General features: G+C 42.7%; 1 protein-coding gene across 1 annotated transcript in view; it reads right to left on the reverse strand.

Annotated features, from left to right (window-relative positions):
* Positions 1 to 17,549, reverse strand: part of MARCHF3 (membrane associated ring-CH-type finger 3) — a 152,591-nt gene extending 135,042 nt beyond the window's left edge. The window contains exon 1 of the mRNA XM_060093301.1: positions 17,342 to 17,549. The gene's annotated coding sequence lies outside the window, so the exon portion shown is untranslated. The remainder of the gene's footprint in view (positions 1 to 17,341) is intronic.
* Between the last annotated feature and the right edge of the window lie 8,515 nt (positions 17,550 to 26,064).

Genomic DNA, 26,064 nt, shown 5'->3' on the forward strand with positions numbered 1-26,064 from the left:
CTGGTCGGGGAACTAAGATCCCGCATGCTGTGTGGTGTGGCCAGAAAAAAGAAAGAAAGAAAGACAGGACCAAAAGACAGTCTTTGGAATTTTGTCCAGTCAAATTTCCTCCATGAAAATTAGCTTCTCTTCTGTTCTTTGAGAACTCCCAAGAAGGAGATTACAAAGCCTCTAATTCCTTTCCTCTCACAACCAGAGTCTTTCACGAAAGCTAAGGATAGTCACTCTTAGGAAATTAACCTTGATTGGCTATGTCTGTATTTGAGGACAGGATAGTGTAGAGACTATAGGTAACATTAAGGCTTTCTTTCTTCAGAAAGAAAGTTTTGTTAACAAAAAGGAAGACAACAAGAAAAATAATCCTATCTAAGTTGTTTTCTGTATTTTAGAGATTCCACCAACATTATCTACTATCATCAGAAAGCCTAAGATAATAAACGGTTGTATGTATCTCAGTTAAAATTATGTAATACACTTTTCAGTGGGCTTTTTAGAAAGTGACAAGATGGCTCTTATAAATGAAGCTTTTATTTGTGCTACTTCCTTGCACACAGGTTTATAAGCACTGGTACTGTATTTCCTATATGAAGGGACAGAGGTTATTAACTGTGTGAATCTTGACTGGGTTCCTGTTACATGTTTGCATACTGGATTCCCTCTCTTTATCTTCCTGTGAACCTAGACCCTCCATACCCACCCCCATCCCCCCGTTTATGCCCTTCCTGCGTTAAAGTATGAAACCTACTGGTTAATCTTGCTTGGAATTTGTGATCAGACAAATGGTATTTGAGCTCTTCCATATAACACAGGTAAAAGAAACAGCCAAAATAGGAACTCAAACAGCCAACCAGTAACTGGTGAGCATTGCCCTTACAATTAAAAGTTGCCAACCAGAAAATTTTACATCTTTCTCCCTACAGAAAGGAAAAATAAACGGTCTTGAAAGATGAATATAATCATAGAGTATTAACACTGGAACAAGTCCATAAAAATGGTCCATTTTTTGGGTTCCTTTTCTAGAAGAGAGACGTCAGGCTCAGAAAGGAGCCTGGGGACTTACTGCATATCCACCTCTTGTTAGAGGCAGAGCCAGACCCAGGCTCAGGGTTCTGACTAGGGTCAAAGAAGAATGGGGCACCTGGCCTTCTGGTCACTTACGTTGACATCAAAGAGAAATCTCATAGCAGTAACTAAAATTAGATAACCATTTTCATAGGGTGGTAAGGAGTTCTACAAGGCACATAAAGATTTAAATATTTATTAGTTATTCATACATTTTTGAAACTAGAAAGGGATTTTCAAAGCATGAATCTATTTCAGGCACTCCTAAATATTTTCTAGGATGTTCCCACCAACATCTGTCAACTGACAGAGGCCTAGAAAATGAGCTAACTTTATAGCTCACAACCAGCTTACTTCATGGTGGGCAAGAACCCGGCACACACAATGGTGCAGCCAGACCCAACTGCCACGTCACTTGTGTTTGCTTCAATCAGAAGCCAACAGACCTCTTCCTGCCAAATGGAAACCACTCCCAGAATTTTCATTCCAGAGGGATGTCTGTGAGAGCTGTGCTTCTAACCCTTTTCGAACATACCATATCTGGATCAGGAATAAAAATGTAGGCTCTGTGTTTAAGCTGGAGAAGGAATAAAAACTAAAAAACACTGTCAAAATACTTTCTTTTCATTGAGCCTCCAAACCACTCAGCTCACCTCTTGAAAGTTATAACCTGCATGAAATAATCCTAGTTCAAAGTGGAGTGTTTCAATCTGCATTAATGACCTTTGAAAAGGTGAGCCTAGGAAGGCCTCTGAGATTCAAGCAGTGAAACTATCTATGCAGAGTACATGGAATCCATGAGCCAGGGTACTCCTGTGAAGGACTCTGTGCTGGAAGTGAATGAATCCTCGGTGCTCTAAAGATGGACTCAAATTCAGTCATCTCAGCATGCCTCCATCTGCTCATCCAAATAACCGCCGGCTCTCTGTGCTGGCGTTCAATTGCTTAATCTAGCGTGAGGGGATGGTTTCTCTCAGAATCCAAGGCTCCATCTTGGTCTGGCTCCCCCAAACAAGGTATGGGGCAGATGCAGGAAAGCACTGCTTTTTTTCCTAGTCTTTTGTTAAAATTAGAATATGCAAATGTATGCAAAGTTAGGTATCTTCTGTGGTGAAAATTCCCACAGACAAATATTAAATCTTCCTCATATTACCCCAAAAATAAAAGTAAAAAGCAACTGGATTCCCTAAAAGTGTACTTTTCTCCCATATCCATATATAATACTACTTCACATTCAAATATTAGGATAAATGAGATTTTAAGAGAATTCACTTTTAACTGGCTGCTTATTCCTTGTTAGGAATTTCAACCACCAGGTAAATCTATACCTATAACTGTATATAGCTGATTATCGCTTCCCATTTATAGTTCTAGAATGTGAAGGGTACCATTTTAATTGGTATTCAGAGGTCTGCTAATGTGCAGACCCAAGCAGTTCAATTATTTTGCCCAACTGGGAAAGTGAGTTATCTAGAAACAAATGGGGATGACAGATTAAAAGGCTATCCTTGTTAATACTTTCAAATTGGGCTAAAGTTAGTTATACCCTGTTGAGTTCTTCCACTTCTTAGGATGAACAATGCAGTAAGCATGTCGAGACATATTGCTTGGGGCTCTAATCTTAGCTGTGACATTTCCTGTCTCATGTCCTACCATCAATAGTGACCTACTTGCTATACTATGTGACTTTCCAACTGGGTCTTTTAATGCTCACACATGGGAAACACAATTATTTTTATATTTAGCACAAGGTATAGCTGTGAAACATTTCAAATGATTTCCAGTTCAGGATATCCACACTAATCTTATTTGGTGGTAATCTTTTTTTGCTTTGTCATTTAGAAACATAATAATAGTTATAACCCATTAAAAACAAAGCTTTCACCTTTTTTTAAAAAAAAGTGAAAATGCCACACTATGTCAGTATCTAATAAATTGAAAACTAATGAGCAATAAGTAAAAGAATCATGTCCTAGTTACTTATCTTGTTTAAAGAACTGGACACAAATGATTCTTGTTGAAATTGACAAGAAACAACACTGCTGGTATTATTTAGGTTTGAAATTCTTGGAAAAGTGAAAATAACTTATTAATGATGATAAGAGAGTAGACAAAAACTAACATTCAGAAATGCAACAGAAGTGTACAAAAAGACAGAGCCACAGGATTTGTTAGGTAAAACTAAAGCTCATCAAAAAATAGTGCACAATAAGATTACAAATACTGAGCAAGAAGGCCTTATAATACAACAAAATATGTCTGAAAGTAACTCAGGAAAGTTGATTTGCTAGGCAAAGTAAAACTGTCATCCATAGTTTTATAATTAAGAAGAAAGCCATCACTGCAAACTTATGTAAGTGTGTATGTAACATAGCAAATGACTGTTTAAAATTTTAAGTCTTTTCTTGTTAGCTTTGATTCACAAACCCTAAAGAAATGAACAAAGGATCCAACACTCTAATGAGGAATACTTGTTCCATGTCACTAGTGAGTAAGCAAATTCCCAACACTTAACCAAATCTCCAAAACAGATGTCAGGAGTCTGCAATACACCTATTTAAGTGAATTTCCAACTCTGTGGCTATACCACCAGCTCAAAAGCAGCTGCTTTTGTGAATCATAAAGGGCCTTTCAAAGCACAGTGTTCACACATGGAAAAGCACATGTTCTACTTTGCCTCCTCCAAAGAAGCCTCACTGCCACCCCCCAAATCCTTGGGAAATATTCCAGCAATGTGTGTGCACCCATTATGGATTCTTTCTCATTGCTACTGCTTTTGCTATACTTTTTCTATAACCTCATGCTGTTTCCCACCCACACAGATTAGAAAGAAAAAAGAAAGAAAGAAAGAAAGAAAGAAAGACAGACAGAAAGAAAGAAAGACGGCTTTGTTGAGCCATAAAAAGGCCAATCTACTGTATATGAAAACTACCCTATCAAAGGCAGGCTCTCAAGAGCTTACATAGACCATGCACCTGTCCAACTTTAGTAGTAATGATACGCTGACCCAGCCCTTTAATTACTGATCTCATTGTCACCTGGATCCTGATGGCCTCTTACCCAATCACACACCCAAATCTACCCAGGTTATAAAGTGAGGAAGAAAGGGGTCCCTGCCAGGATACACATGAAGGAAGATCTGCTTTTGGAAATCTGATATGGGGAGTGTAGCTGAGAAGTGTACTTCATAGTAAGCGACTCTAACAGGTTTGTGTGGCAGTGGAACACCAGAAGACAGAAAACAGCATCAAGTGGGTTTGGACTGATCCTGGGCACAGACGCTGTAGTTTGCGAGGTCACCTGGGGAAAGATCTGGGGAAGATGAGCAGGTAGGACGGAAATGTGAAGTTCTTGTCAAAGTTGAAATGATGATTTATTTAGTTGAGTGGTAAAGGCACACTGCAAGCCTCAGAAAATAACGGCTCACAACATATGTAGCAAATGACACGGCAACCCACACAACTACAGGGAAAGAAAAAACACAAACGCACGTACTTTAATCGAGAAGGTCCTGAGCTGAAAGCCAAAGAAAAGGGACTTCGGAAGAAGGCTCTCTGTTTCATTTCTGTCAATCCCGTCCAAATTAATATGTGAGGTAAAGCTATTTTTCAATTTGCACCTTCATAATTACTTCAGAATAATTAACAACACAGTTCTAAGAATAAATCATTTTAGTAGATACCTGAGTGCAAATGAAAGATTGTGTGTAAGAGAAAACAATTTTAAGTGAATTTGCCACTCCAAATTATCATGCAATTATTATTCTCCCAATTTACAATTTAGCTTTATATGTATAATACCTTCATTATTTTAAGCATTTATGCCCTGAAATTAAAGGAGTTGGCGTCCTTAAAATTATAATCAATATAAAAACTAGAGTTAAGAGTATTACTCAAATTTCCCTCTTGGATTAAGCTCTTGAATTCTTATATAATAATTGTAGTAAGTCTATCTTGTTTTCCAAAAAACTTTGATATCTATATTTTATTTTCCCTCAAAGAGAGAAAGAAAGCAAGCAGGCTTTTTTAGTTCTCAAATTTTACAGGAAAAAAAATCTACAGCGTGCATACTCAGCTCATTGACAATTATTACCCTACCTTATTCCTAGTGTAGGAGATAAAAGACTGACAATGGGTTCTTAGAGATTAATACTTCTAAATATTAACTCCATTAACTTATTCATTTGATCGTTCATTCATTTTACATATACAGCCAGGGTCTCTGCCCTCATGGAACTTACATTCTAGTGGGCGAAATAGAAAAAAACAAGTATACAAGTCAGTAAATTACATAAGATTGTTCAAGTACCATACTGGAAACAAAAGTGGGACAGAAACAGGTAATTGGGTGGGCGCCCTAAACAGATTAGATGGAAGAGTCCTGGGAGGTGCCTGTGACGAGGAACCCAGAATGGAAAAGAGGTAGTTGTTCAAACCGAGGACGTGTGATCCAAGCAGAGGGAACAGCAAATGCAAAGGGTCAGAGGTGGGAGTGAGACTGGCTTATTAGACAAACAGCAAGGAAGCTAGTGTGCTTGGAAAACTGAATGAGGGCAAGAGGATAAGCGGCAAGGTCACAGAGATGGGCAGGGCCTGATCACTTAAGGCCCTACAGGCCACAGAGTCTTGAGACTGTCTTCCAAGGCAAAGGAACGCCAAGGAGCAGAAGGCACATGAGCAGATGAAATTGAGTCTCAATCTGAGCTTGCCCACTACGTGGCCTAAGCGAATTGCTAGCATCTCTTAGATGCTAAATTCCTAATTTATAAAAGGGCACTAAGTAAATAATGACCAGTTGCAATCATCAGTAATAATCATTATTGTTAATGCTCTGATATGTAAATAAAGTTAATAAAAAATTTTTACATTCAAATAGGCCTATACTGTAAAATAATATATCAGAAATATAGAATTATTGAGAAATAAGCAAATGAATCTTTTTTATTCAGTAAAGATCATATTCTTTTTTTTTTTTTTTTTTTTTTTGCAGTACGCGGGCCTCTCACTGTTGTGGCCTCTCCCATTGTGGAGCACAGGCTCCGGAAGTGCAGGCTCAGCGGCCATGGCTCACAGGCCCAGCCGCTCTGCGGCATGTGGGATCTTCCTGGACCGGGGCACGAACCCATGTTCCCTGCATCGGCAGGCGGACTCTCAACCCCTGAGCCACCAGGGAAGCCCGATCATATTCTTATTGAGGACAAAGAGACATAAATTAGTACATTCATTAGGGCTTATTGTGGTTCTAATCAGAATAATTATTGATCTTGGCTCAGTTCTGTCCTTAATTAGCCTGCATTTTCTCTCCTTGTCAACCTAGCCTTATCATTTTGTATCCAGAAATGTGTAGCAGTTCAGTGGTACCTACCAACTACACAGCGGTCATAGGGCGAATTTCACAGCTATTTTTCAAATCACAATGTGTAGTAGACAATTATAATTGCCTGACAGCATCTATTGCCCCCTCACTTCCACACACATATTTCTTCCTTACTAACAATCCTGATTTTGTTCAAATTCTTCTCTTTCCTCCCTCAGGCAATGATGGGAGATCCTCTTGCTAGTGACTGATTTAGAGATGGGGCATGTGATCTTGTTCTAATCAACAGAAGAAAAGGCAGGTCTTCTTAGATTCTTCTGGGTAATGTTTTCATACTCTTCAAAAGGAGAACCTCTGGAAGGGGGATCCATTTTCTGTGCTGTAGATATTCTCACGCTTGCAATGACACGTCTGCACTACTGCAGCCGTCTTGCATAAAAGAAGAACCAGTCTTAAGTGAAATGGTCCCTGAGGACAACAGTGGCAGAGATGAAAGGAACCTGTATCAGTGTCATTGTGCCACTGAATCAACCAATCCTGCTGCCTGCCCTGCTTCTCTCATGAGATAATATACTTCCTTACCATGTAGGTCAATTTGGGATAGTCACCCAGAAAAGCCCAAGGGGAAAACACCCTAGAAATCACAACAGGAAGATGGTACTTTGGCATGTGAAGCTGGTACCAAATGGCCTGTCGCTGGCTTTTCTAATCTTTCAAAAACTTTGACTTTCATCTCCCACTTGCCTAGGACATCTGTTTTCCCCCCAAGACCCAAATAAAGCACAGCTCTTTTTGGTCTTTTTTCCCATAAGGCTGCCAATTGTGAACCCTTATCTAATTACAAGAATATCAACAGAGAACACGTGGGACTAGCACAGATCCCAGGCACAGGCAGAAGCACTCCAGAGAGGAGGTGCAGTATTGTGATTTGTAGGCAGGAGGTATTCCTTTTCAGGAAGGAGGAACTACCCTGATCATAATAGGATACTGCCTGTTTTTGTTTTAGTTATGTAGAGTTATTTTAAAATTAGGAAAATATTAGGAACCAGTAAAATAAAAAATCCATTTTAGAAAAAAGGCATAGGGCTTCCCTGGTGGCGCAGTGGTTGAGAGTCCGCCTGCCGATGCAGGGGACATGGGTTCGTGCCCCAGTCTGGGAGGATCCCACATGCCGCAGAGCGGCTGGGCCCGTGAGCCATGGCCGCTGAGCCTGCGCGTCCGGAGCCTGTGCTCCGCAACGGGAGAGGCCATAACAGTGAGAGGCCCGCATACTGCAAAAAAAAAAGAAAAAAGAAAAAAGGCATAGATGATAACTGACTGTGTAGGGAAGGGATGCAGTGGGCTTATTGCTTGGGGAGCTGCTGGTGGAGGATGGGAATGAAGTAAAATGAAAGATTATATAAGCATCTAATGATTCACAATAAGCAAAAAAGCAGTATGGCTTGAAACCAAAGTAACCATTCCAGTCTAATAAGCATTTTTCCTACAAGAAAATTATAGAATTATAAATTTAGTCCATAATGGAGAGCAGAAACTGTAATGCACACAGATTTCATAATTTTGTATAGTATTTGAGAAACATGACTTAGAAAATAGGGTGAACATTATAACTGGTGAAAATTTGCTAAGAGATCATAATTAAAACAGAATAGTAAATGGTGCCTTAGCTCTTGAAAGGGTCACTATCAGGATTCCACTTAATGTCTTCACTACTAATCTGCAGCGAAAATGGAAATTCGTTCAATGTGAGGATGGTGTCTAGCTGTGAGAGGCTGTCAGGGGCAGGAAAGTAGGAGAAAGATATCTGGAGGAGTTAGAAACAATACACTTTAAGTAGATCAGGAAAAACAACCTGAAACACCAAAAATAAAAATTAAATAAATGAAGGAGAGGAAACTGAAACTCACTGGCAATAATTCTGAAGGGAAAGAAAAAAATGACAACTGTTGACATTAGCTATAAGGCAATCACCCAGCCTCAAAAGAGAAACAGGCCAGGGTTTGTTAAAACAACAAATTAAGAACTTATCAACAAAAGATGCATCAATTCATGTGTCCTGCTTTTAAAGAAATCAGGGTAGGGCTTCCCTGGTGGCGCAGTGGTTGAGAGTCCACCTGCCGATGCAGGGGACACGGGTTCGTGCCCCGGTCCGGGAGGATCCCACATGCTGCAGAGCGGCTGGGCCCGTGGGCCATGGCCGCTGAGCCTGTGCGTCCGGAGCCTGTGCTCCGCAACGGGAGGGGCCACAGCAGTGAGAGGCCCGCGTACTGCAAAAAAAAAAAAAAAAAAAAAAAGAAATCCGGGTAGCCCTACCCCTCTTTTCCCTATTCTGTGTATGCCTGATTTGGCTTTTGTAGAAAGCTTCATCTCCTTGGTTGTAATGAATATGTCTATTGCTAACAGAGATGCATGATCTTGTTTCTTGTTTTTTTTGTTTTTGTAAATTTACTTATTTAATTAATTTATTTTTGGCTGTGTTGGGTCTTTGTTGCTGTGCATGGGCTTTCTCTAGTTGTGGCAAGCAGGGGCTACTCTTCACTGAGGTGCGCCAGCTTCTCATTGCGGTGGCTTCTCTTGTTGCGGAGCACAGGCTCTAGGCACGCAGGCTTCAGTAGTTGTCGCATGCAGGCTCAGTAGTTGTAGCTCGAGGGCTCTAGAGCACAGGTTCAGTAGTTGTGGCACACGGGCTTAGGTGCTTCACGGCATGTGGGGTCCTGGACCAGGGCTCGAACCTGTGTCCCCTGCATTGGCAGGCGGATTCTTAACCACTGGGCCACCAGGGAAGTCCCGATATTGTTTCTTAATGATATAAAAGTGAGCAGGAGGTGGTAAGAGTGATTAGGCAGGTGGGGGGCGGTCATTGACAAACATGGGTAAAGTTGGTGAAAACTGAGGCTTTGTGAGGCTAATCACTTTTGCACAGTGTAAGGCTGTCAGAGCATGTAATATCCCAGCGAGCAGGAGCTGCATTATTGTGATCTTTTTCTTAGCTCCAGAAAGATACACTGTAATGCTCTAGGAAAGTTTTTTGAAAATGGTCAAAAATGCAGTTACTCCTGCAGGAAAAAGATTAATGGTAACACTGATTATAAGAGCTTTTATAACGTAGAGTTCTTACCTGAACAGAAGGGAAAGAGAATGTCAAAGAAAGGAAAATATTATTGGAGGGTGGGGCTAAATGAAGGAGAGAAGTTAAAATTAGGGAAACTTAGAAGGTTAAGGATGAGAACTTTCCAACTACGGGAACCTCTGTTTGGGTAACATGTTCACAAAGGGTAAGAGGAAGAAGATTTGCTATTAGGGATGCTGAAAAGCAGATCTGAGAAAATGCCAGTCAGGCACCACAGGGAGAACCGCCACTGACTGCAGGGAAGGGTGACCTGTGTGTTGCACAGATGTTTGCTTTCACCCCTCACCCAAGCCTCCCTCAAGTCCTCCCAGGCCCCAGCTCCTAGAGGAAAGCAGAGCCCCAGGATATGCAGGGGCATGTGCTCCTGACTTACAAGATCCAAAGGAAACCAGTATTTGAGTCTATGACCTAATCTAGGGTGGCTCATCTTCTCTGCTGCCTTGAACATTGAAATAACTTTTAGATGTAATCAGTCAATTTTCGAGTGACATTTTCTTGGCAGGTATGAGAAGAAAGCACCTATGTTAAGTGAGGCTTAATCTCCCAGATGAGACAGAAGATAGGGGTCCTTGATCTCTTGCAGTCATTTAAAGCTCGTTAGGATCTAACATAAAAGGGCTATACTAATGGCCCTGACCTCAGGCAGTTATGCTTAACTCAGCTGATCCATAAACTCTACCTGGATACGTAGGCTGTACAACACCTCAGTAACCCAGCTCTGAGGTGAGAGCTGGTACTTATCGAAGCCCTCAGACTACATCATAAACCTGACTATGTAGGGACACTTACTGAACAAAAGGTGGTCTATCAATGAAAAATATTATACAAGTTAGTCTCTGAAATAAAAATCTGCTGGAATTTTTTTTTTTTAAAAAAAGCTTTACTTAAACAAATGCCAAGTTTCGCCATTCAGTAGCCTCTAGGCCCAGCACCATCTAGTTCCTCCAAGGCCCCCAAACCTCCCATGGCCAAAGCTAGGTCATCACCCACACTGGATGGCAAAAGGGACCAAGCCATCTGAGACTTCAAAAGATGTGAGAGTAAAGCTGTCCCAAGTCTCAAAGTGGGGTCCATGAATCACCTGCTTTGTCAAGATGTGACAACAGGTATGGGAACATCAAAGGAACCAGGGGAGATGGCCTAGACTGGGTGTGGGAGGGAGTTAGAGATATTCTTTTTTTTTTTTTTTTTTTTTGCGGTACGCGGGCCTCTCACTGTTATGGCCTCTCCCGTTGCGGAGCACAGGCTCCGGATGCGCAGACTCAGCAGCCATGGCTCACGGGCCCAGCCACTCCGCGGCATGTGGGATCTTCCTGGACCGGGGCACGAACCCGTGTCCCCTGCATCGGCAGGTGGACTCTCAACCACTGCGCCACCAGGGAAGCCCTGGAGACATTCTTGAAGACACAACAGGGAGGCGGCGAGAGAAGAAGGCAAGTCAGGAATGGAGCAGAGACTCTGAACATGGAAGGGGCAGGCATGGATGATAGTTTTATGAAGTGTTAAGACTAGGGCTAAAGCAGAAAGTCTGGGACTATGATTCAGTTATTACTACCATGCAGACTTTTGGTGAATATCCTGTGCATGTCCTTTTAAGGCCTTGCAGGTGTTCACCTGTAATTCTTTGCGGCCCCTAGTGCACCTAGCAACTATTTCTTGAATACCGTCTCTTGAGAAGCTACAAGATGACAGGTGTGGTCCCTGCCTTCAAGGGGCTCCCAGTTTGGAGGGGGGGATTACAGGACATAAGGGCTCTGCTGGCTGTATACAACTAGGCCAAAGAAGGGCATGGAAAATGTTCCCAAAGGTGCAATACTTGAACTGCATTTTGAGTTAGCTAAGCTGAGAAGAGGTGCTACCTATGATAGGTGTTCAATTACTACTTGATAATTCATTTCCATTCATTTTGATTTGTAATGATTACCTGGAAGATTGTTCAAGGACTAGGAGATAGTTCTTATCACCACTGTTTTTATTATTGTCAATCAAAAAGATAAACCTATCCATTTTAGTGTCTAGGGGTATAATCTGAAAAATACTATACCCTACCTTTGGCTGAGGTGAGGAGTGCACTTGTAATTTTTCTAATTACAAGACATCTTCATAGCAAAAAGTTTTAAAAGCTTTTGAAAAGATCCCATTTTGTTCACTTGAAATGTGTGTGTACATTTTAGCATAAAATATACTTGGCAGCTGCTAACATAATTGGGTGGCTACGTCTGGCAAAAACTTGATTTCTTTTTAATCAAATTTTCAGAATCATACTGGGTTTCTTGCCAGTGCTGCAATAGTGAGCAATAAATACATCATTAGATCAATGGTGGTCTGATGATGGATTACTCAAAAGATAGTTCCAGACAAGAAGAATAAGCCCAGAAGTCTCAGTGTGCAAAGATTAATAGAATATTGTTTAAAACATAGATACTGAGTTAATATAGCAGGGAAGAAAACACTGCAAAATACAACAGAACAGCCATGGGTTTATAATGTAGCAATATTGATCATGGATTTTCCAAAGTATTCTAGAGCAGCCACACTATTATATATGCCTCTGATTAGACTCAGAGATGAGAAGGAAAAAGTTATTAAAAAAAAAGAAAGAAAGAAAGAAACAAACCAGGGGAAGGCCTGCTGTTATAATAAATTATTTAAAGCAAGCAGGGCTAGTAGGTTGTGAAGACAATACAAAACAGAATCAATGCCTCCAAGAATCCCCAAACCATCAGCACCTCTATAAATTTCTTACCACCCTATCTGACATTTTACTGGAGGTATTTCTTTCCCACCACTCTCTCCATCCCATCCCAGCCGTGACCCTTCACTTTTTGCCGGTTCTTTTCTCAGAGCTTCATATTTGTCCTTCTTCTGTAACCCAGGATGCTATCTTCAGTTATATTTCTCAGCTTGTATCAGAAGAGTGTCTGTAAGGACACAGATGAGTGAATCTGTCAATTCATTCATCTGGATCTTAAATTTCCCATAGAAACTGTGCTGGGAATATCTAATAAGATACATGTAACAATGTGACTTTAATATTATCCTTCTTCTTCTTCTTTTTTCTTAATATTGTTATAGTTAAATCCACAAAGTTAAAGCTAGAGTAGAACTTCTATAGCTCAATGAGTGTTCTATGAGTAGAAGGTATTATTGGATCCAAAAAACTAAAGTGAATGTAGAAGCTTAAGGGGGCATTATAGAGGAGAAAGAGTCAAAATGGCTAAAATTTAAGTATTAGGAGCTGTTAAAAGGACAGAGTGATTTGAAAAGTAAATTTTTTATAAGTAGATTTCACAATGGGAATAAGGGTATGGAAAGAAGGGCCAAAAACTTGAAAAGAATTTGTCATATTCTTTTTGCCAAAGAATTTTGCCAAAAGTATGCCATGGCCAAAAAAAAAAAGGAAAAAAAAAAAAAGAGTGAGAATTGTTGCTTAGAAGCTTGTAATGACCTGTGGCCCACTTTCCAGAAAAGTAGCATTCTACTGTAGTTTTTTAACTGGGCACAAATCAGTACCATTGTATAATCAGGGGCTGTGATTATACCTTAGGCTTTGGAAATTTTCTAGGTCCATCCAATCATGCAGAAGCTGGGCAAATAAAATATGAGCAAGTTCCTTTTGTCAGTGTAAAGACATTATTAGCAGCATAACATGACTCAATAGGCAAAGAGTACAGGTCTAAAATATTAGTCCCCCAAATTCTACATATAGGCTTTGCTGCCTTTGGGTTCTTTGACCTTTTGCAAATTACTTGCCATTCCAAGTCAAGCCTGGATGGTTAAGGTCAGGATCATTGAACCAATTATTATATATGGTGGTTAGCTTTAGAAAGAAAACTGTTCCAAGGTCACAGTCAATATAAAAAAAATTCTAAGAGGTGAAAAAAAACCTGTAGATGATATGAATGACTAAGCATGAGTCTATCATCTCATCACGAAGCTAAATAAAAACAATTCAAAACACATGGGCAACCTCTCAGTTAGTGGTGTCATCTCTGAATGTGAAAGACGGAATCTAAATAGGGTTGGCTCTCTGTATCCACGGATGAGGAACCTGCAGATATGGAATGCCGACTGCACTCCGCAATTTTATATAAGGGGCTTGAGTATCCCGGGATTTTAGTATCTGCAGGGGTGGGGGTCCTGGAACCAATCCCCCAAGGATACTGAGGTATGACTGTATTATGATCCTTTTGTGGCTGCTGTTTGCTCATCTGTAACAAAGTGGGAAAAAATCCTTGCACTCAAAGGATTGTTAAGATAAGCAACATAGGTTGCTATAAACATGCTTGCCAAGTGTTCCTCAGAACATAAATTGCTCCATGAAAGTCCCACTAACGATCCAGTGGCCTGGAAGAATCTAAGTTCAGTGTCCCAGCCTATACAGGTCCTTTTGTCATCAGGGAAGTAAATATTCTGGGCACTTCTGATCTCAGAGAAGTTATTTGTTTTTTAGGTACCTGGAGGGTAGAAAGAGGAAAGGTCAACAACTTCTGACAGATCCTTTCTTTTTTAAACTTTATCAAGGGGTTTCACACTGAGAACTATGCCAGTCTGAAACGGGAGAACAGAATCCAAAGGTCAGTATCAAACTACATATAAAAAAGCTAATTGGCAATAATTAATACACCAGAATCACGCTGATTTGAAAGGAGAGGCGGCAATCAATTCTCAACCCCTCTCCCTGCGTTGCTAAGAAAATCTACATACCCGATTAATTGGACACCTCAAAATACTTCTAAGATGACTTTCTGAAAATGAGACTCCCTGGGCCTCTGGGTAGGTGGCCTGAGACACTCTCGCGACCAACAGGCAGACCAGCTGCAGCTTCCCAGGGAGCTCCTTGACCTCAGATAAGTCTGTACTATCCCTGCTGAGGTCCTAGCCCCCAAGCTCGAAAGAGTATTAGTGAGTCAAAGGTGGCTCTCAAGGACTGGGATTCTTCTACCTTTCAGGGAGAAATGCCCAACAATGTGAGTTAGGACTGACAAAGTTACCCCAGAGCACCCCAGGAACTCACTGGAGCTGGAGTAGGGAATGGAACAGGCTGGGGTGAGGTCTCAAACTACCTTGCTTCCCGAGACAGACTTCTTTAGAATTGGGGCTAACCTGGTTAGGGGATTGCTAAGGAGTCCAAAAACACTTCTGAACACAGAACAAAAGGTACCATTGTTGAGGACAGAGAGTTAAAACATTAGCTATAAATTTCACATGGCTGGTAAATGCCACCTGGAAATTTTGGAACAATTATTTGTTGAATCAACTCACAGACTGTAATTGTTCTTTTATATCATAAATGCCATTCCAGCGTTTCTCAAAATATGGTGAGAGGATCCCTGACATCAGAATCACTTGTGGGTGCATGTAAAAGATGCAGATTCCTAAGTTCCACCCCAGATTTCTGAATCTAATCTTGGAGAATAGAGTCCAGCCCATGAACTGAATTTTTAAGGAGCAATGCAGTTGACTCAGGTGATCCATATCAAGGCAGGAGAATTATTGTGTCTACATAGTCCATCAGAAATGTAAAGACACAGATTAGTGATTAGAATATTTCCCCCCAATGTTTAAGTACCATAAAAATGAAAACAACACTTGTGATGAGTTCTTAAGAACCATTCCAGTATTTTCTACCCACATATAATAAACACAGTATTAAAATATAATTATGAGCATAAAATTATTGGGTAAAATATCAACTATGCTTCTCAAAAATATTGCCTTTATTTTGTCACCAAAAGTAATTATGCTGTTAAAGGAATTTATAGTTTTTTAAGTATCAGTCAGTTTGCTACAGGAAATTAATAAGCTGTTATACTCCTCCCATACCCTTTTAGTCATCAGAAGTTTTGTGATAAAGGCTTTTATTCTTATTATTTTTTAAACTATAAATTGTGAACCATTGCAACTAGTGATTAGGCTGAATATGAATTTATATACAAGTTATAAATTCCTAAAAATACATTTCATTAGAATTACCAAGGCAGTCTAGAGCTAGTAGATTAAATAGCCTCTGTAATAAAGCTCTATTTACTTCTGTTAAGATTTTTTTTTTTTTTGGTGCAAAACAATTCAGTTTTAATGCATTCTCTTAAGAAGTGAAAGGAAACAGTTTCTGATATACATGCTACTGCAAAGCAGTAAACCAGTGTTGCATGGTTATGTGACAAGCACCACATTTCTTTTCTAGAGGGATTTTTTTCCCCCTTATATACTCCTCCTTCCCAAACCATGCCTATTAATTACTTCACAAAATACAGTTTGCCATTTCTGAAGAATCAAACACTCGTTTTCTCCCTCACCAAAAATCACATGTTCAGACTGAATTCTGAATGAAAATGGACTTGAGAGGCAGGCTTTGTTTATTGCATTTTGTTTCTACTAAGGGTTGCCCCCTACCCACGTTCCACCCTAGTGCTCCCACTGAAGTGTACATGTTATGTTTTAACAGATGGGCCGGCTGGCGGCTGCTGGGCTATAAAACAGGAACTGGGAATCTGCTTGGAGTGGTATTGAACTGAATGCTCGTAAAGTTCATGGACATACACTGACCCAGACAGACTAGGAAGATCCAAACATGCTTATACACACACTCATCATACACCCCACAGATCAGAGGGTCCATCTCTCTACCCAGAGGAAGTTCAAGGCTGTTTCCCCCTCCATATCTCTATTTCATTCGCTTATCAATTTTATACACACACATATAAGTACACACATATGTAGGCACATCTACATATGCATGCATAGCTATATATCTCAATGTTTTTATACATCCTCAAAGATCAAAATATTCCCCAATTCTGTTGCCAAGTCTCTACCTAGTACTTTCAATAAGCTCTCATTCACATCAAATAAGAATTACAAGAAAATATTGCATTCAATTCTATTTAGTCCACACATAATATAAACTACATGTATGTAACTGCCCTCAAAAAAACAGCTGCTTTTACCCCTTACCAATGAGAGAGAGAGAAAAAAAATTTATCCCAGACTGAGTCACAAAAAGTGTCAGGTTTAACCTTGTATCCTCTGCTGTCAGTTTCTGTCACAACTTCATCACTTAAACACACAGGTGCTCAAACAAACACCAACCGACCAGCCTGGTGGTCGTTTTCACGGCCTCTTCTTGGATTCCCCGAGGCCTCCCTGCACTGGGACAGTCACCAGTTACCCCCGGTCTTAACGAAGTCCTTTGGACACACCTTGCAGGTGGATGTGGAGGTCTGAGCACCTCATGAGGGATGCGGATTCAAGTGCTAATAAAAAGTAATTACAAAGTTTAATATCCGCGCTGTCAATTCCTTTCAATAATTGCAAAGCTGTGAAGCCCCTGCTACGGAACCCGACTGGTCCTAAAGTTCTCTGACCCCTAAAGATGCACCCGGAGCCCGATGATCACTGGCTCGGGCTACGCATCAGACACACACAGGACTATCTCCTCTCACCGACGCCGGTGCGTGTTAATTTTTCAGGAACTCGTCTTCAACCATCTAGGAACTGCTGTCCGCACGCCACTGGACTCGAAGGCCGCCCCTAGCGCGCGTGTCGCCGCTGCAGAGGGCCAGGGGACGCGTCCCCGGACCCCACCTAATGACGGCAATTACAACATGCCAAGTTCTTGCGAACGCAGAGCCGCGTCCCGGGCTGAGTTGGGACGCTTTGAAACAAGAAGTTCGGGAGTGGGGGTGCTGGCAAGGAGTGAATCCCGTCAGTCCTGACCTCCCCACAGCCGACACGCTCGGACGGACAGATCGACGCGCGCCAGGACGCGTCCAGTCCCCCATTTGCCGAACAGCGCGAGAGGAGCCGCTCCCCTTGCGCGCGGCGACTCACCCTCGTCGACGAGTCCAGATGGCAAACCGACGCCCCTGCTGCGGGTCCTGAATCCCAAGTTGCCCCGAACCGGCGACAGCTCTCGCCCTAGCCCACCGGGGCACATTGGCTCCGGCAGGCACCTCGGAGGGAGCACAAACCTGGCGGCCGCCCCCGGCTCAACAGCTGCCTGGAGCGCGCTGACAATTCACGGACCTGCTCAGCGAATGAGACGGACAGCAGGGCTGAAGCAACCGGGATCCGAGGGGAGGCGGGGCCGGGGGCAGTGGGGGCGGGGTCAGATCGGGGCCCGCCCCGCCAGGGCGGGGCGCTCTTCAACGCGTGACTGGCGGAGCCCGCAGCCAATCAGGATGGCGCCCGGGCCTGGGGCAGCTGCGGGCGGTGCCGAGCGCCCGGCTCCGCCCCGCCGCCGCCGTCCAATCGCCGGCAGCCGAGGGCTGGCTGAGGGACGCGCCCATGGCTGGGAAGTTGGCTGAGGTGAGGAACCGGGGTTCTGGGCTGGCGCTGTGGGGGCGGCTGCGGCAGGACCCCGACGCCTCGGAAGGGAAGTGGCGGCCCCGGAGGGCCCCTGTGGGCCTGGGGCCGCCCGGAGCCGCCGCGTGTCGGCGCGCTGTGGTGCAAGAAGCCCAAGCACTGCGCGGGCCGAGACTTGGTCGACACCGCCCACCCCTGGCGCCCGCAGGAGGTGCGGAACTTGGCTCTAAACGAGGCCCAGCAGTCGGAGGAAACTGAGACCCAAAGGGGGTGGGTCCCGGGCCGGATCACCCAGCCGCCAGTGGAAGCCAGGGCCCGGAACTGGGAGCTGCGGGCTCCCTGAAAAGGCTCTGATTGCGGTCTGGTGGTTATCTCCGAAACAAAACTCCAGCTCCGCCCGCCCCCTCTGGAAGGTTCGCGACACATCCCTCCTTACCCCTGCCCTTCACACCACCGGCAGCGGGGACTTACCAGACGCCTAGGCTCCCTTCCCCACTCAAGGCTCCCGGGCACTTGCGCAGAGACCGCGGGCGAAAGGGAGGCACAGGCGCTGGACAGTCGGGCTGCCCGGCAGGATGGCATCCCCAGCGGTGGCTCCCCCTGCCGCTGTCCCTGGGGCCTGCCGGACGGACCAGAACACCGCAGAGCCAGCCCTGGCCGTCGCACTCTGCACGCCCTCGCACCCTCCACTTCGGCAGCCCCTGGGCCTAGCTTAGAGACCCCCATAGTGGCGGGCCTGGGGGCAGCCTGAGCTCGCTGGGTCAGTCGTGGCTGAGGGGCCCCGAAGGAAGGCTTTGGGGGCTCTGCCCTTCCTGTCCGTTCCGGTCGCTGCTGCTCGTTTGTTTGGCGAATCAGCTCTTCAGCCGGGGTTTAAGCCCTTACCTTGGCTGCAGCACACATACATAGGGAGCTGGGGGTATCAAGAGTCAAAAAGCGGAGCTGGTTGTTGCTTTCCAGACTGAGGCCTAGAATGTTAGCAAGCCCTCGACTGTAGACTGGGCGTGGGAGCGGTCTCTGTGTGCCTAGAACCGCACCTGCCACAGGTAGACACCCACCCCATGTTAGTAAACTGAAGGTGTGCATGGCAGGCGAGGGGTCAAGCTCCCTGGTGGCCTGACACCACTGACCATTGTCTGCCTCAGATCCCAGAAGTCCTAAAGGTTTTAGTCTCTCAGTATGGGTAACTATTCAGACGATCATATACGAGGGCGTATGGACCTCCACAGGTGTTATGTCAGTGGCTGCCTGGCCCCCATAAGGACCTGCGTCATAGGTAGCCCACCTCTCATGAGCAGGTTCTGATGAGGGTCATTGGCAGAAGGAAGGCAAAAGTCCCATGGCTGAAAAGTAGTGAAATGGCCCCTCTCTGAGGTGAGCTCTGGCTTGGAGTCAGTTTCAAATTGTGTCACCTCAGCTCCCTGTCTCAATGGGGAAAAGCAGGCAGTCAGGTGGGCAAGAAAATCAGGGTCTGGACAGTCCTTATTGGGCCCTGAAAGATTGATTAGTGATGCAGAAATTGTGCATGTTTAAACCTTTCCTCATCTAATGAACCAAAGGACTGGTACAGGCAAGGAAGACCATTCCATCCAATTCCAACAGTTGCTTAGCATGCCGTGGAGTGGCCTGGGAGAATGGCCTTTGCCCACAAGGAATTAGATGTAGACCACGTGAATGGAATATATACTAAGTCTCTATGCTGAAGACGGGATGGGGGATAGAGGAAAAATGTATTTCCTTGGATTTTTTTTCCCACTCCTGGATATGACTAAAGAAGAAGTTTGCCAACAGTGTTTACCATATTAACACCCTGTGAAGGTTTTTCACAGATGCCAATGATTGTTTTAAAAATCACCTTGGTAATAGGAGCCAAACATTGGCTGTTGACTGTACTTGATGTAGTATTTATGTTAAATGATGAAAAAAGGAAATAGGAGACTTCCCTGGTGGCGCAGTGGTTAAGAATCTGCCTGCCAATGCAGGAGACACGGGTTCAAGCCCTGGTCCAGGAAGATCCCACATGCCACGGAGCAGCTAAGCCCGTACGCCACAACTACTGAGCCTGCACTCTAGAGCCTGCGAGCCACAACTACTGAGCCCATGTGCCTAGAGCCCATGCTCTGCAACAAGAGAAGCCACCGCAATGAGAAGCCCGCGCACCGCAACGAAGAGTGGCCCCCCTTGCCGCAACTACAGAAAGCCCACGCGTAGCAACGAAGACCCAACGCAGCCAAGAATAAATAAATTAATTAATTTAAAAAAAAGGAAATAGGAAATTTCTTTTCAGGAAATAAGTTACAACTAAGCAAGTGACTTCCATGTCCTAATTTCCAAGGTTTTCTGTTTGTTTCATACAGACATTACTGTCATGGGTTCCTGGACAAGCAACTGGTCTCATTTTCCCTTATAGAATGGATGGCATTGGAAGACTGTAGATTACAATTCATATTTCCGCACCATGTTCTGTTGTAATTGTATTTGACAGGAGCTTATCACTCAGGCGCAGACTTACTCCATTTGTTGCCAGTCCGCCTTAATGATCTCTTGAGTTTGGGCCATCCCCGTATTCTACAAGGGAAAATTAGACCTGTTACTTGGCCAAGGACTCATTATGGTCCTATTTGTATTAGACAAACAAAAAAACATGGAAATCTGGACCTGGAAATCACTTGTTTAGTTTCACCAAAAGAAATGTTCTTTCCCTCAAAGGAATGAGGAGTTTATGGTATGGCTTGGGAATGAGAAGATTGAGGTGGGACCATGGAAGCAAGGCTGGTCCCTTTGTGGATGGTGAGCAAATTTGCCTTCAGGCACTGTCATCCACCTCTCACACTGAAAGAATATTTTGGGACCTTCTAAATTTCAATAGGGTGTGACTGATAGGAGCTGTGGGTTCTAATCTGAGTGGCTGCTGTGGTGAGCGCTCCTGGCAGCCACTTAACCTCTGTTCACCCTTGCCTCCTTGGTCGTAAAACAGCAGTGGCAGAATCCACTGTGTTTATCTGCTTAAGGCGGACACCATAATGATGGTGACACAGCACTGTAAATGTACCAACTGCTGAAATAGAGAACAAAATTATGTTGAAACTGGAAAATGGTGGGGCCTGAAGAATTCCTTTTTACACTTACAATTTCTATTCATTTTAATCTCAATGGATTACGGTCCTTTCATTCTACGAATGGAAATGAGGGAAAACAGCCCTCACAATCCTTATTCTTTGATTACCAAATGTTTCAGAAGCTTTACTTAAGTGAAAAGTATTTTCCCCCTTTCCCATGTCTACCACCTCTCCTAACATATATTCAGCTTGGAAAATTATTCAGAATTTGAACAGGTTGAGCAAAGAAATGCAGTCGGAAGTAGCAGATTCTAATAACAGCTATGCTGTGTGTTCATTATGAGACCTTGGGCAAGCCGTTAACAGTCCCCATACCTTAGTTTCCCACCTGTGAAACTACAGTGACACTTCTGATTAATTTCACAGAGGTAGGAGAGATAACTAATGATAAGGCACTTTGAAATATTAATTGTAATATAGACTACAAAATATCATCTAGGTGTTTTTGGCAAACTAAAGTATGGTGTTAGTTTGTACACCACAACTAGAAGATATTTTTGTAACAGAGAGAGTACTCTGGCACAATATCTGTGGCCAGGATGATACTACCCACAAAACAATGACAGCTTATTGCATTTGAATGAAAATGCCACTGTTCCATATGAGAGTTATATTGCTACAGACCCAACTAAGTAAAAAATATGATAACAGAAATGGGTGGGGAAGGGAAGCCTCTATTCCACAAAAACATGGGATTTCCTCACATATGCCCCAGAAGAAAAACTACATTAAACTTAAACTACATTAAACTCACTATGTGAGTACAAGTCTGATGAAAGACTAAAATGATTGTGAGAAAATGGCCTGATATAAAAATTAGGCAGACTGGTCAGAAGTATACCAGAAGATAGAAAAATAGTCTTAATTAAAAAATTTCATAACAAAATGAGTAACACTGAGGAATTAGACATTGGGGAAGGGAGAATCATGTGCTCAGGGAGGAAAAATGGACTCCTAACCTAAGTAAAAACTAGGAACAGTAAGGCTACTAAGAAACAGGACAAAGAATATGGGCTCTGGAAAGTACCATAGACCAAGGGTTGGATTTTCTTTCCACTGCTTTCTAACTTTGAGACCTTGGACAAGTACCTTAGTTTCTCAGAGCCAGATGGAGTGGGGGTGGAGGTGATAAGGTTTTTCTTACTGGCTTGTTATGCGTCTCAGACAAGAGTCTCAAACTCTCAGCACAGGGCCAGCCTGATAGTGGGCCCTCTACCAGTAATAATAACCTCTAATATTAATTGAGCAATTACTTTATGCTCTGCACTGTTCTGAGCCTTTTCATCTAATGACTCACTTGATCCTCACAGCTACCTTATGGTGTCGCTGCCATCTCTTCCTCACTTTCTATCTATGTGGAAGTACTATTCCAGGAATAGTATCCTGCTATGCAGTAAAAGTCAAAATTCTCTTTTTATAGGTACTGGAGATATTCCAAAAATCATATTTTTCTATAGGCAACCTCTTCCTTGAACATACTAAGAAAGGAAATAGCATTTAAAACTACCATTGTCGGGCTTCCCTGGTGGCGCAGTGGTTGAGAGTCCGCCTGCCGATGCAGGGGACACAGGTTCATGCCCCGGTCTGGGAGGATCCCACATGCCGCGGAGCCTGCGCGTCCGGAGCCTGTGCCCCGCAATGGGAGAGGCCGCGGCAGTGAGAGGCCCGCGTACCGCAAAATAAATAAAGAAATAAAACTATCATTGTCTTACTTTCATGGGGAGTGTGCTAATACAGCCTTTCCTGGTACCTAGAAAATCAGGCTACAGTGAGCACTCGGTAACACATACATTACAGCAAAGCAAATGAGGGATTCAGAGTTCGGCAGAAAGAAGGCCATAGAAAACAAGTGATTCAAAACTCCAAACCAATTTCCAGATCTTAGATTGTAAGCTCCTAGAAGATTTGGGCTTCTAAACTGTGCTCATCATCTGGGTTTGGGTTTAATGGAAGTTAGTTCCCTTGAGGCAATAATATTGGAATGATAACTGGCTAGCCAAAGAAGGAAAAAAAATGGATGATCCCTTAGAAATGAATTCTATCATTAGTTATTATGAATACCCCAAATAATGACAAATTCATGTGTAAGTATGTCAGGGAAAAGTAGCCATGCACTATAACACACACAATCATTTATTACCCAAGAGAATTTAGGTGCTAATGTGCATGGTATTGCATCTGTGAAATTCTGAAACTCACAAAGGATTCCAAGATACAAAGCCAAATAAAACATAATACAGAGGGAAATGATTTTGATTATGTAACATTTATATATAGCATTTCATTTTACATTTCAAATTGCTTTTCAGTCATTGGTTTATTCTTCACAGCACACCTGGGGAGTACATCCGTGCTGTTATCCTCTGTTCCCAGCTGAGGCAGCTGAGACTGAAAGAGGCAAAGTGTTTTGTCCAAGAGCACAACAGGGGCAGGGTGACAAATCATGCATTCATTCAATCATGAGGCTAATCAGCACCTACTCTTGGCAAGGCACCATGGTCTGTGGTACACAGAGGTGGGTACTGTATATGAGGCCCCTGCATTGCAGGAGCTTGCAGTCTTCTGGGACAATAAGTGGTTGGTGGATTATGTCTTCCGGAGTGATCTAGACAGGGTTTAGAGGAGGAGAGGGTGAGTGCCCTAAGATTCCTAGAGACAGTGGGATTTGAGACCCTTGAGAGATGGGTAGAATTTTGGCAAATAGAGGCTGAGGGTAGTGGGAATGACACAGAGACACAAAGATGGGCAAATTCAAGATGTATTAGAGAATGTTTGACTGAAGCAGGGCAGTTGAGGAAAAAAGGCTGGAGAGTGGAAAAGAGCAGATTTTCCAGGGCACTGAATTCCCAGCTAAATATATAGATTTTAGCCTGTGGGCAATGGGCACTGGACTCATTTCTGACTTCTCTCATTCACTCATTATTCTAACTTGTACTGAGTGCTATTATTATATGCTTAGTTTCCAGGTATTTTCCCATACATCAGCTTTTCTAAACTTCACAGCATTCCAACAAGATACATGTTATTTTTCCTTCCTTAACTGGATGAAAAAACGATCATGTAGGTAATAACTCACAGATGAGGAATTCCAAAGGAGCACTCTTCACTTCCTCATGAATATGTACTTATGGGGAGAATGAGTGCAAATTCCGGACAATGTACTCAGGATGCCCATCTAATAATATGCCCCTCACTCTAGCCATTGTCTTTCCAGAAACAAAAAGTAAACAGGCTAGAAATAAATCTAATTTCTTAACATGTAAGTTATTCCATATCTAAAGTCAGCTCCAAGTTAAAAAAGACAAAGGGTATTTCCCCCTATTCTCTCTGCCCTACAATTAACAACAAATGTCTGCATTTTTATAACTTTAGTCTTGTGAGTATCTTTAATACATTCTGACCTCAGCTTAGTGTTTCCACTAAACCAGAATCTCTTTCTGGAGTTGGTCAATTCTATCCTTCATCCCTTCCCCTTAGCATGTAACCTAACCTGTTTATCTTAGTGCCCTGTGAGGTCTCCATCTCAGATTGAATTTTGCCCATCAAGAAATAGCTTTTTCTCTCCAGATACAGGCTACTAATTAGCATTTTTACTGTTTAATCATCAGGACTAAAATACAAGTGAGAGAAGCATTACTGTTAACCCAAAAATATTTAGCAAGGAAAAAGATTGCTTACTTAAATCTTTCTGTAAAGGAATAAAGAGATGCTCTAAGGAGGTGGGTGGATGTTTAGGTGATGTAAAAATTAAAAGTGAAAAAATTTAACGTCTGTTAAGAAGGGTGCTTTTTATCTCAATCTGGTTTTGTGGAAGAGTTTTCTTTGAAAATGCCTATCCATGATCAATCAGCGAAGTCTTCCTCCAGGGTAAATATCTACCACAAATGACAGGCCAGTTTTGACTTTCTGCATGAAGACAAGTAGGAACCACCAAAATGGGGCATTTAAAAATTCTAGATGCAATGCACAACATTCTCCTATCTCTCAACCCTCTAGTGCCTTGTTTGGCTTTGCCCAGATTGTGTTTTATGACCCAAGCCATAGATTCATGAGTAAATGGTTGTTTCTCCATATTTGTTTGTGTGTATGTGTGTGTGTGTTTTAAGAAGTTGAAAGAAAGTACAGTTAATAGGTAAGGATGATTAAATCTCATCTCAGATCTTAGATCTTAAGGATCTCCTGTGAAAGATATGGGAAACAAGCACTAGACCAGAAAATTGTACCTGATTTCTCCTGTCTTAAAATGCATGACTTTCCCCTCTGATTTCAAGTAAAGCAATGGGCTGAGACGTGGTGACCTGTGTTTCACTGAGGAAAGTGATGAAACTAATTTATAATATTTTGACTTCTAGATCTGCAAAGCTGGCATGCTTACCTTGAGATATGGAGAAAACAGGACTTTGAAAGACTCACAGGAAATCAGACAACTTATTGTAACCTTTTGCATCTCTTTACAGAAGAAAAATCCACCATGGATACTTCTGGGGATTCTCTGTATTGATGGAAGAAAGTGTTCAGAGTACCAAGTGAATCCCATTGAAGGCATGTATTAGCATTAATTTCTCCTAACCATTGAAATGAAGCCTACGTGGCTCTTTCTCCCCTTAAGATGTTCAGCAAAAATGCCGAGACTCTCAAAGATTATTGAGGTAGAAACATGCTGGAATTAACCTTATTTAAAAAATAATAACTATGCAAAATAGATAATTTCCCCAACCAATAGTCTTCCTGTATGGAGGCTCTTTACACAGGAGCTTCTGAATCTTCACAGAGGGCTAATGGGATGTCGCAAGTAGGAAAATGTTGTGTGAGAAGTTAAATGACATTTCAACTTGGTGTCTGCCAAAGGCCAGTCTAGAAGTCCCCAAGAAACGAGTATGTCAGCTGACCAAACCCTAGGAGTTTCTGTGGGGAAGTTGTTGGTCTTGTCCTGACTCAAGGACCCAAGGTCTTGAGTTATAGCAACCCTGTAAGCCTATCAAGGAACTTTTGGTAGCCTCCACAATAAGCATTACAGTATTATCCACAGATATAAGTACTCAATAAATTTAATTGTTAGCAGGTCCTGAGCTTAATCAAAGGAGACAACTTCCCTTGGGAATAAAACCAAAACCCTCAGAGGCCCAAGGAGGA

Source organism: Mesoplodon densirostris, chromosome 3, assembly GCF_025265405.1.
Source record: "Mesoplodon densirostris isolate mMesDen1 chromosome 3, mMesDen1 primary haplotype, whole genome shotgun sequence".
Classification (NCBI taxonomy): Eukaryota; Metazoa; Chordata; class Mammalia; order Artiodactyla; family Ziphiidae; genus Mesoplodon; species Mesoplodon densirostris.